The following is a 9,561-nucleotide window of genomic DNA, read 5'->3' as shown; positions in this document are numbered from 1 at the left end:
GAAGTCCTCTACAAGACCACGGATTCCTGTTGAACCTCAGGAAATTGCATCTTTCTCCAACCCAATCATTTAATTTTATCGCCCATTTTTGAACCAGAAAAGGAGAGGTTTTCCTGACCTCAAAGAGTAAGACACACCTATGGCTTGCCTAGGGTACCCCCTGGGGAGGTATCAGGGCTCAGCGAGACTCAGCAAGACTTTTGATGCAAAGCCATCCTTCAGTGGAGCTGTCCCCATCTCTGTCCAATTGTACATCCTATCCTACCGTACTGGAGATCGACATCTCAGAATTACGAAGCACTGATTCAAGTTACTTCTTGCATCAGTCTAAGCATTCTGTGGTGGCTTAATCCAGACAATCTGAACAGGGGCCACCAATCAATATCACCTCTTCTGTTCACCATCTCTACAGATGCTAATATAGTGGGGTGGGGCGCAACCTGAACAATCCTGTGCGTTTCTCCCCACATACTTTAGAAGGTCATTCATTGGCCGTTGAATCCAACGCCCTTTGGCCACAGTTCTGTTCTCTGATTGCGTCCATAGCAGCATGAGTAACAAATGCACTTTTGGTCCCCTGGTCCTTTCAGTATTGCTTTCCCCTTTTCAGTTGATTCCCTTGGTGCTGATGACGATCCTGGGTATTTGAGGGTACCTTGAAATGCTCTCCTATTGCAGATAGTGGTTTGTCCTTCTTGGCTGTTCCCATAATATCTTCCACCTGTGGGTCTACCAGCTTTATCCCAAGATTCTCTCTGACGTCGGATTCAGGAGGTTTGGTTGCTGAGTAACCCTGATTACTCAAGACTGCTCAACGGAGGTAGCATAATGTATTCAACATTTAAGAAGATCTTCTACTCCTAGGGCTTACAACTGCCATTGGCAACATTGTGAGCCCTGGTGTCATGACAATTATCTTAACTCTATTTCTGATGAACCAGGTAAAGTGCTAGATTTGTTATGGAATGGCTTTTTGTTAGGGTTAGCAGTGTCTACTACCAGAACCCAAAGTGCAGCTATCCAGGCTTTCAGCGGGAAGTGTCTCCAAGGTAGCTCCTTTGGCATACTGTCTGCTGAGGAGTTTCTTTATCAATAGGCTCACAATTCACCCTCCTGTCACTAGTTCTGCATGTCTTCACAGGCCCTCCTTTTGAGCTTCTTGAAACGACTGACCTGAAATATCAGCCTTTTAAGGTAGTTATTGTGGTAGCAGTTTGCTCAGGGAGATGGGTTGGAGAAATAGGGGCCTTAATTTTATAGCCCCATTTATACGTTTTCTTCTCTAGATAAGGTAGTCCTTCATCCAAGCCCTCTTTTTCTGCCTAAAGTTCCATCTTCCTTCCATTGTGCAGAAGACACTGACTTGCAGTCATCTACCTACTCTCCTCTTCTTTCGATTAAGTTAGACTCTACTGTCTGGACCGACACAGGGTCTTGTCCATTTACCTAGATATAACCTCTAAATTTAGACAGGAGGATTCCCTTTTTCTTAATTTTGGCATTTCCACCATAGGTACTCACCCTTTCACATCCACCATTTCCAAATGAATCAAGTCAGTCATCATCAAGTGTTATGAGGTATCAGGGTCAGAGATCCCCAATTAATTACAGAGTAGGTTCACAAGGGAGTGCATCCTCATGTGAAGCCTTTAAAGGTGCATCATTAAAAGATATCTGTTGTGCAGCAACATGGAAATCCCCTTGTACTTTTCTTTCTCATTATTGTTGACAGTTGGTTGGTGTTCTCACTTCAAACTTTAGGTATCATGTATTATCTTCTGTATCTGATGTACAATATGTTAGAACACCTTCTTAACACTGACAAAGGAGAGAAAAGAAAAAAAAAGAAAAAGATTATACAATTAGAAGTATTATTACATCACAGGTGTTGTAGTAGATCTGAAGTCTTCTAAAATATTGGCATGCAAAGATGACATATTATTAATTTAGGCATAGGCATGGTCTCAATGTGTAAGGAATGGGGAAGGTAGAGGCAGGAAATGGGGGGGGGGGTGCAAGTATACTGTAGGAGGTGAGTGGATGAAGGCGAATAGGGCCGTGGAGCATTTATGTGATGAAATAAATTGTGCAGCACTGACATGGCTAAGTGAGGAGTGTTATGCAACAGGGGAGGGCACAGTGCTTCAGGGAGTAAACCTTGTTATTAAGGGGTTAGGGAGAAGAGGTAAAGTGTATTATGGTGGTGTGTCTATGCTGAACCATACTTTCACCTCTCTAATTGTATCCCTGATATCGGCTTTCGGACGTTCGTGAAGGCCACTGACTTCCTTTCTTTCTGCCTCAGCTTAAAGAGAGTTGAGCTGCCACTGAAGGGGAGAGGGTTTGATGCTTTCTAATTGCAGGTGAGTGTGTAGTTCACCAGAAAGAAAGAAAGATTAGAAAAATAGGACCTTGTATTTCTTTTTGTAGTGCTTATGAGTGTCAAGCACCACCCAGTCGAGAGGGATAGGCCTAGACATGAGAGACGAGATCAAGGCAATAACATTGGCCTAATATTGTGTTAAGAAGGCACAGGTCCAAAGCATATGTTGCACATATGCCAAATTTGTTAAGCAGAGAGTGCAGATGTCATTAGCTAAAGGGAAACATTTGTTCATCATCCAGGCTCTGTGTAGGATGTTGTGTTGAATGAGTTTAAATTTGGCATTACGGAACACAACTTGAGGATAGCTCAGCTCTCATAACCATTCTGACTTGTGGAAAACTATCTGCCTCTGCCTCCTATTTCTGTCTGAGTGAAATTAGTTAGTGTGACTAATGAGAAAGAAGTGCCCTGTAAAACCAAGTAAAGTGCCTATGCCGAATTCCATGGTATAAACAGCTTGGACAAGTGTGTGTGGTTCACGTTCAGCATTGACAATGGACCAGGTCAGTCTTTACTCATATATACGTGTCCCATCTTCTGTTCTTAACCTCACCGGTGGTCACCACGAATAAAGGTGTACTATTACACAGGTGACTGACTAGGTGTTTTTATATTTTCCCTAGCATAGCTGGATCCCATATATTTCCAGATAATTTGAATTTCTGCACTCCCTCATGTTCTTTTAACGGTGAGTTTGAGTCCGCCCAGGCGGCACTGTCCTACCTGGGTGGGGCTAGGTGGTCATATGATGAAGCAAGACACTATATAGTGTGTGAGACCACCTAGTCTGTAAAGTAAACTCCCCTTACCACATAGCTTGAAACAGCACTCAATACGTTAATCATAGTATGAGACTGAGGAGCCCTAGGTAAACCTTTTACCGGCGGTTCCATCTAATAAGTAAACCCCATACTTCTTGTGTTTATGGTTCTGTTTTTAGGGAGACAGTATGGGGTTGTCTTCCTCCTCTCCCTGACTCTCTGTTTGTGTTAGGTTCACCAGAGAATGTGTTGGATTGTGCAGTATGCTTAGGACTGTTGCCTATGCTGTGGTTGGGAGGTCATCAATTGGGAGGAGAAGCCCAATCACAAAAAAATTGCCAACAGTCAAAAAGGCTAAAATCATGCCTTTGTGCCAAATTGCCTCGAGTGAGAGAGATACGGAGGTCAGGAATGATGCAAAGGGTTATGGCTGATGCATAGGAGATGGGTTTGCCAGTAAGACGCTGGGCTTGAGCATAGTAGACTGGGTTAGCCACCCAGCCTCCAAGAGCCCAAAGCCAGGAGGTCAGATTTGTTGGGTCAGAGTAAGGGCCCCTCCGCACATGTCTTGGTGAGGGAATGCCTTGCCAACCATCGACTTAACCACTGAAGCTGGGAAGAAAGAGGTGAATTTCCATGGTTTTGTACATTTAAAATGTGAGTCTAACCATAACGTCCCTGTAACCTTTAGCTTTTTAAGTGAACTTCTATTTTTTTACAAATCTATTTCCTAACTATAACGTCCCTGTAATCTTTGTTTTCAGTGAATTTCTGTTTGTTTTACATAAAGTTATTTTAATTGTTATACGTTAATCCAACCACCGACCTGCAGCCAACCCCTATAACAACCCAACCCCACTCTGCGCATGCCCTTTGGCCATGTGCAGCAGGGGCCAACCCCTATAACCAACCAAACCCCCCCAACACAATGTCTCATTTGTTAAATCAGGTAATTTGCTCAAATATACTTCTTATCAACCTGTTAAACTTTGTGTGCGTTCTTAAGATCAGATGTCACTTCTTGTGATGTCATTTCCTGGGAGGTTATGGGTTGTAATGCCACTTTCTTTGATATCACTTCCTGTGATGTCACTTGCGAAGTCACATACCATGATGTCACATGCTGTGATACCACGCACCATGATGTCACTTATATACTGTCTAATTTGATTAGGCCCCTCACTTCTTTTTGTAGGACTTATGCCCTGACTATAACATTCGTATCAGACATCTTGCTAGTCTTACTCTTTGAAGTCATTACATGGAAAGACCATTGCAATGACAATCTCTCTCTCTCTCTTCCATCCCATTATGAGTGACAGGACCGCAGGGGGAGTCTCAAGGCACCTCCGGTCCTAGCCGCTCCCCACATCCTGTGGGAGCCAGCATTGCTCCCAGAAGCAGGGAGCTGCTATAAATAGTGGTTTGTGCTTGTGGGAGCAATGTTTTCATCTGTTGCCCTGCACACATATTTGCATGCAGGGAAACATACGAAAACTCCTCTTTGTGCCAGCGAGAGCTGTTTGACAACTCCTGCTGTCAGAAAGAGGACTTTGTTTGCTTTTGCTTGGGCGGAGGTGTTGGCTCCCACCAAGCAAAAGCAAACGGCTTTGTCCCAGAGGGTGGGCACCCTGGGACATAGCAGGAGCTGGCCCTAGGGGGTGGTGGTGCCCAGGTACATTATTGGATACAAGATATGGATTGGATATTGGCACGTGGCCCTCCTCCAGCAAGCATTGCCCCGGGGAGTGGTGGTCCTCGGGGGTCCAAATAGACCCCATTCACTCTTTTGTTGTAGCCACATTGTATTTATTTAAAGCCCCAGGGAGGTGGCCATCCCAGAGCTTGCAGGGGGCCACATGACCCCCCACAGATAATAACAATTAAGCCCCGGGGAGGTGGCAGTCCCTGGGGCAGAGATAAGCCTAGAAGGGGGGCCCCTTGCACCCCCTCCTTTATTTTAAACATGACCCTCGGACCTGTCCCACCCGGGGCTTTAATAAAATAAGTGCCTGAGACCACACTGTTTTTTTTTCAAATTTTTACCATCACTTTGGGACCACGTCGCAATTTTGTTGTAAAACTTTAAACCCCAACACCAGAACTAAGGGGTAGGGTTTCCCTAATCTGACCACTTTTCCTTTTTTGACATTTTGTTTTGTGGGACTTGGCTGAAGCTGTGTCCCAAGATGGCTGCCAACACTTTCTGGTTTGAAGTGTTGGCAGCCAATCAGAGCTCTGCATTTCCCTGCACAAGCTCGTCATTAGTCGCAAAGTTGTCGCGGCCAGGGAGATAAAAATTTGGATTTCCTTTAATTTCTCAAAAAGTACTGAACGGATTTACACCAAATAATGAAAAACATAATCTGCATGCCACAAGCTAGCTTTCTGCAAAATTTGGTGTAATTCCGTCCAGTGATGCGGCCTGTAGTTGTGTTCAAAGCTCCTATTGGAATTAACATGGGAAACACACGTTTTTTGACCCCCCTTTTTTCTCAGCCCCGCTTGACAGATCACCCCGAAATTTTTTGTGTTTTTAAAAAAAATTGTGAAGATTCCTCAAACAGCGCCAAAGATATAGGCAAGTCAAAAACACTTTTTCTATGGAAACATGGTCCTAACTATAACTACCTACTGACGAAAGAAACAAACAAGGGAAGGAGAATAGAAGGAAGGAAGGAAAGAAAGAAAGAAAGAAATAAAGAAAGAAAGAAAGAAAGAAAGAAAGAAAGAAAGAAAGAAAGAAAGAAAGAAAGAAAGAAAGCATGAGTGACAACACTCAGAAAGAAAGAAAAAAACTAAGTGGCAAGAAAAGAAAGAAAGAAAAAGTGTTGTTACTACTACAAATTAGACACAATAAATGCCGATTTTCTTTCTGGGCAAAGTTTATTAAAGAACCATTTGTGAAACTGAGCACGGAATAAATAAGTGTCTGCTTTGTGTACTGCTGCATAATAAAAGATAACTTAATATAGGACACTTTTAAATAGATGCAAACTGGTATAGTGTGAAAAAGCAAGATACAGATAAACAAAGCACATTTCAAAAAGAATTTGCAACGGCATTTGCGTGAGATAGGAATTGATAAAGCTGTAATGTGTTCTGTGCATGAAGAGCTGGTATAAAGCACCCTGCTATCACCACAGGCTTTATACACAAAATCAACATTGAAGTAATAAACTAAAAAATGTGTTATATACCTTGGGTAAAGGGCGCAAACGAATAACATGGCTACCCCAAGCGTTTGTGCATGCAACACAGGATCCCTTAGTTGCAAATCGTAGAGAATGGGAGAGAGACCTGGTCAAAGAATTCATCATTAAAGAATGGGAGACAGCTCTAGAGTACCCCAGGCGAGTGTTGTACACTTCGAAGTTTCAATATATCCAACATAGCATTCTGCATTGAGCGTACCTCACGCCCGCTTCTCTCTCTCACATGTTTGGCTCTCCTTCGACATGCCCACGGTGTCAGCACCCAGGGGCAGACATGAAACATATGTTCTGGGGCTGTCCATAAGTAGTAGGTTTTTGGGCCCAAATACACAACTAAATAGAATGGATTACGGGGCGATCTGACTTGCGCTCGCTGGAGGGGTCGATGCTTGGCCTCTTTCGCAAATCACTGGTCGCCAAGGCCACCAACAGATTTGTCGACCTGGTGTTGTTAGTGGCCCATAGACTTATACCTATGCATTGGAAATCCCATGTGCTACTCAGTACAGCTCAAAGGCGAGCGGCGGCACTCAAGTGGGGCCAAACGGAAACAGTGGCCTTGAGATGAGAAAATAGTAGAGGCCTTCAGAAATATCGGATAGCAGCAGATTGGGAAACATTGTTACTTGAAATTCACACTCACTCATTGCCACCTCATGCCACCCCACATGATATCTGAAGGTATTTTTTCAATTAACAAGTCCATCTACACTACATGAAGGCCACTCTACCCAACATAATATCACAGATTGGAGTAAAAACATGATTTTGGACTAAGCCTGAGATTTGGACCAGGTTGTTGAGTAATTGCAACCGCACAACGAAAATAAAAGCCACAGTACGTGATGGCTCACTTGTTGTTATACTGTTTATGCTGGTTAAAGATATGAACTGTTTATTCCTGCAATTGTTCTTGCACATCTTGTTTTGTATATGATGGGATTTATACACATCACAATGCGTAATGATCCTGCCTTGTAAACTGCAATATATTGCAGTACTGCATCCTCAATATAAATGGGTAAAAAAAAGTAATAAAGTGAAAACAAAAACACTAGCCCTGAAGGGGGCTACCTTGTTGGCCGTTGTGCTCATTGTAACAGAGCAAAATGCAGTTACTCTAAGTGACTTAAGTATGCTCTACCAGTGGCCTATGATTTATGCTGTAGTGGGCAGATGCAAAATGTGAATAACACGACAGCCCAATGGATGAAGAGAGCTAGCTGAAAACCCCGTTAAGTATATTATACATATTATTTAAGGAAAATCAAAAGTTCTTGGCTAATGCCAGACCTGAAAAAGATCCTAGAGCAAAACCTGTGGATAGCCCTCTTAATGTCTGAATAAAGAATAGAGCAGGCCAACATAGTCTAAGATCTTTTCATCACACTCTCACCCCTTTTGCCTATAGAGTCTGGAGGTAAAGCATCTTCAAAGATGTTAGTGCTGTGAGAAGAAAGGCAAGCAATAAGGTCCACAAGATAGCATCTAGACAAAAGTGAATGGCCCCACCTTCTTCTACTTGTGAAAGCATGCATCGAATAGCACCATCTAAGGAGGTAGATCCCGGTTCTATGTGCTGATATTGTGTGAAAAAATCATCTTCTTCATATCAGGTGATGGTGGGCTCAATTTATCACAGAGGTACTGCAGCATATCTATGAGTTTATGATCCTGGATAAAGCAATTTGGTTGAATCATTCGTATCCTGTACCCGAGGAATTTTAGGAGGGGGCGGACCTTTTTCTGCTTTGAATGCTTTCTCTACAGCTGACTCAATCACATGTTGTGTGGAGGTCATTGTAGGATGAACCACCATCTCTTGCACTGTATGCACCATGACAAAGTTGGAATATGCCAAGAATACCCCACACAGGCCCTGGCGCAGGCTGAAATGAAATAGATTAAAAAATCAGCCTAACAATGAACAGGACGCATCTCCCGTGGGCTCAGCAAACTCCAATCTAAGAAACCAGACAATGTCTCCTTTTCAGCCAGTACTTAAGACTACATTAGTCATGCCACCATTTTGGATTGGGCAGGAATACTGAATGGTGGAGATAAAAATCTCAAAATATACTCGTAAAATGCACCTGACATCATAACTGCTCAGCGAGTAACTCAGGTCTTGGCCACTCTTAATAAAGTATAGTTCTGTCTGCTATAGCAAGGCAGTGGTGACCGAGCAGAAACTAAAACATTGTGATAGTGAAAAAAGGCAGTAAATCATAATGAAAGAGAAAAAGGACAGTATAAGTTAAAGAACAATCAATAAATAGAACGAAACTGCCGTACATTATGTTGACCCAAGGTAACGTTCTTCTGACCACAAAAAGAAAAAAAGCAGTGTATCCTGTAGTAAGTTCATCTCTATTGGTCATATTGGAGGAACTAGTTTTCTGTAGCCAGGGAAGAACTTCTATGGGAAAGAGACACTGATTACGACCTTGGTGGATGAGATAATCCATCACAAACATGACGGATATCCCGCCCGCCGTTCTACAAGTTCCATAGAATATCTGTCATGTTTGTGATGGATTATCCCATCCGCCAAGGTCGTAATCAGGCCCTCAATGTGTAAAGACTGTCTCAAGGAAGATGGGTGAAGAGGTAAAGTGTACTACCAACAGGTTGGGTTCAGTTAACTATAAAGGATGTGCTCAGTGCCCATAGTGATCAAGTGACAACATAAATCGACAAGAAAATGTTGCTAGAATAGAATATCTAGAATGTCTATACATGTGTTTTACTACAATGCTCTTGTTATGGGACTCGGTCCAAATGGTGTGCTTTCTATTGTTGTGTTATTCCTCTTATAATAAATAAAATACACATTATAAAAATATGTTGATACTCAAGCTACTGTCTTATAATTAGAGAGCAGACCTAGTCTAATCTTTTGGAAAAGATCATCATCAGGACAAGGTTATTTGTGGCACCCGACAAGGTTATGCCTGAGGTTGAAGATTCATGGATGAAGAAATTTGAACAGGCCCTAAGGAACACCAAATAAAGGGCTAGGGAAAGTTAATCACCCAGCTTGGTGTGCTGCCTCAGTAAGTCAAATGCAAATACAACAAGGTGATGGATGGAATGCTTGAATTAATCTCAGCCACTGCCAATTACTCGGGACTGCATCCCAATCCATCATTTTTTTGCCCTCCATGCCACCCCAGTTAGGACCCAGCCATATGCAAAT

This window comes from Pleurodeles waltl, chromosome 1_2 (genome assembly GCF_031143425.1).
Source record: "Pleurodeles waltl isolate 20211129_DDA chromosome 1_2, aPleWal1.hap1.20221129, whole genome shotgun sequence".
Lineage (NCBI taxonomy): Eukaryota > Metazoa > Chordata > Amphibia > Caudata > Salamandridae > Pleurodeles > Pleurodeles waltl.
This window is presented reverse-complemented; position numbering follows the sequence as displayed.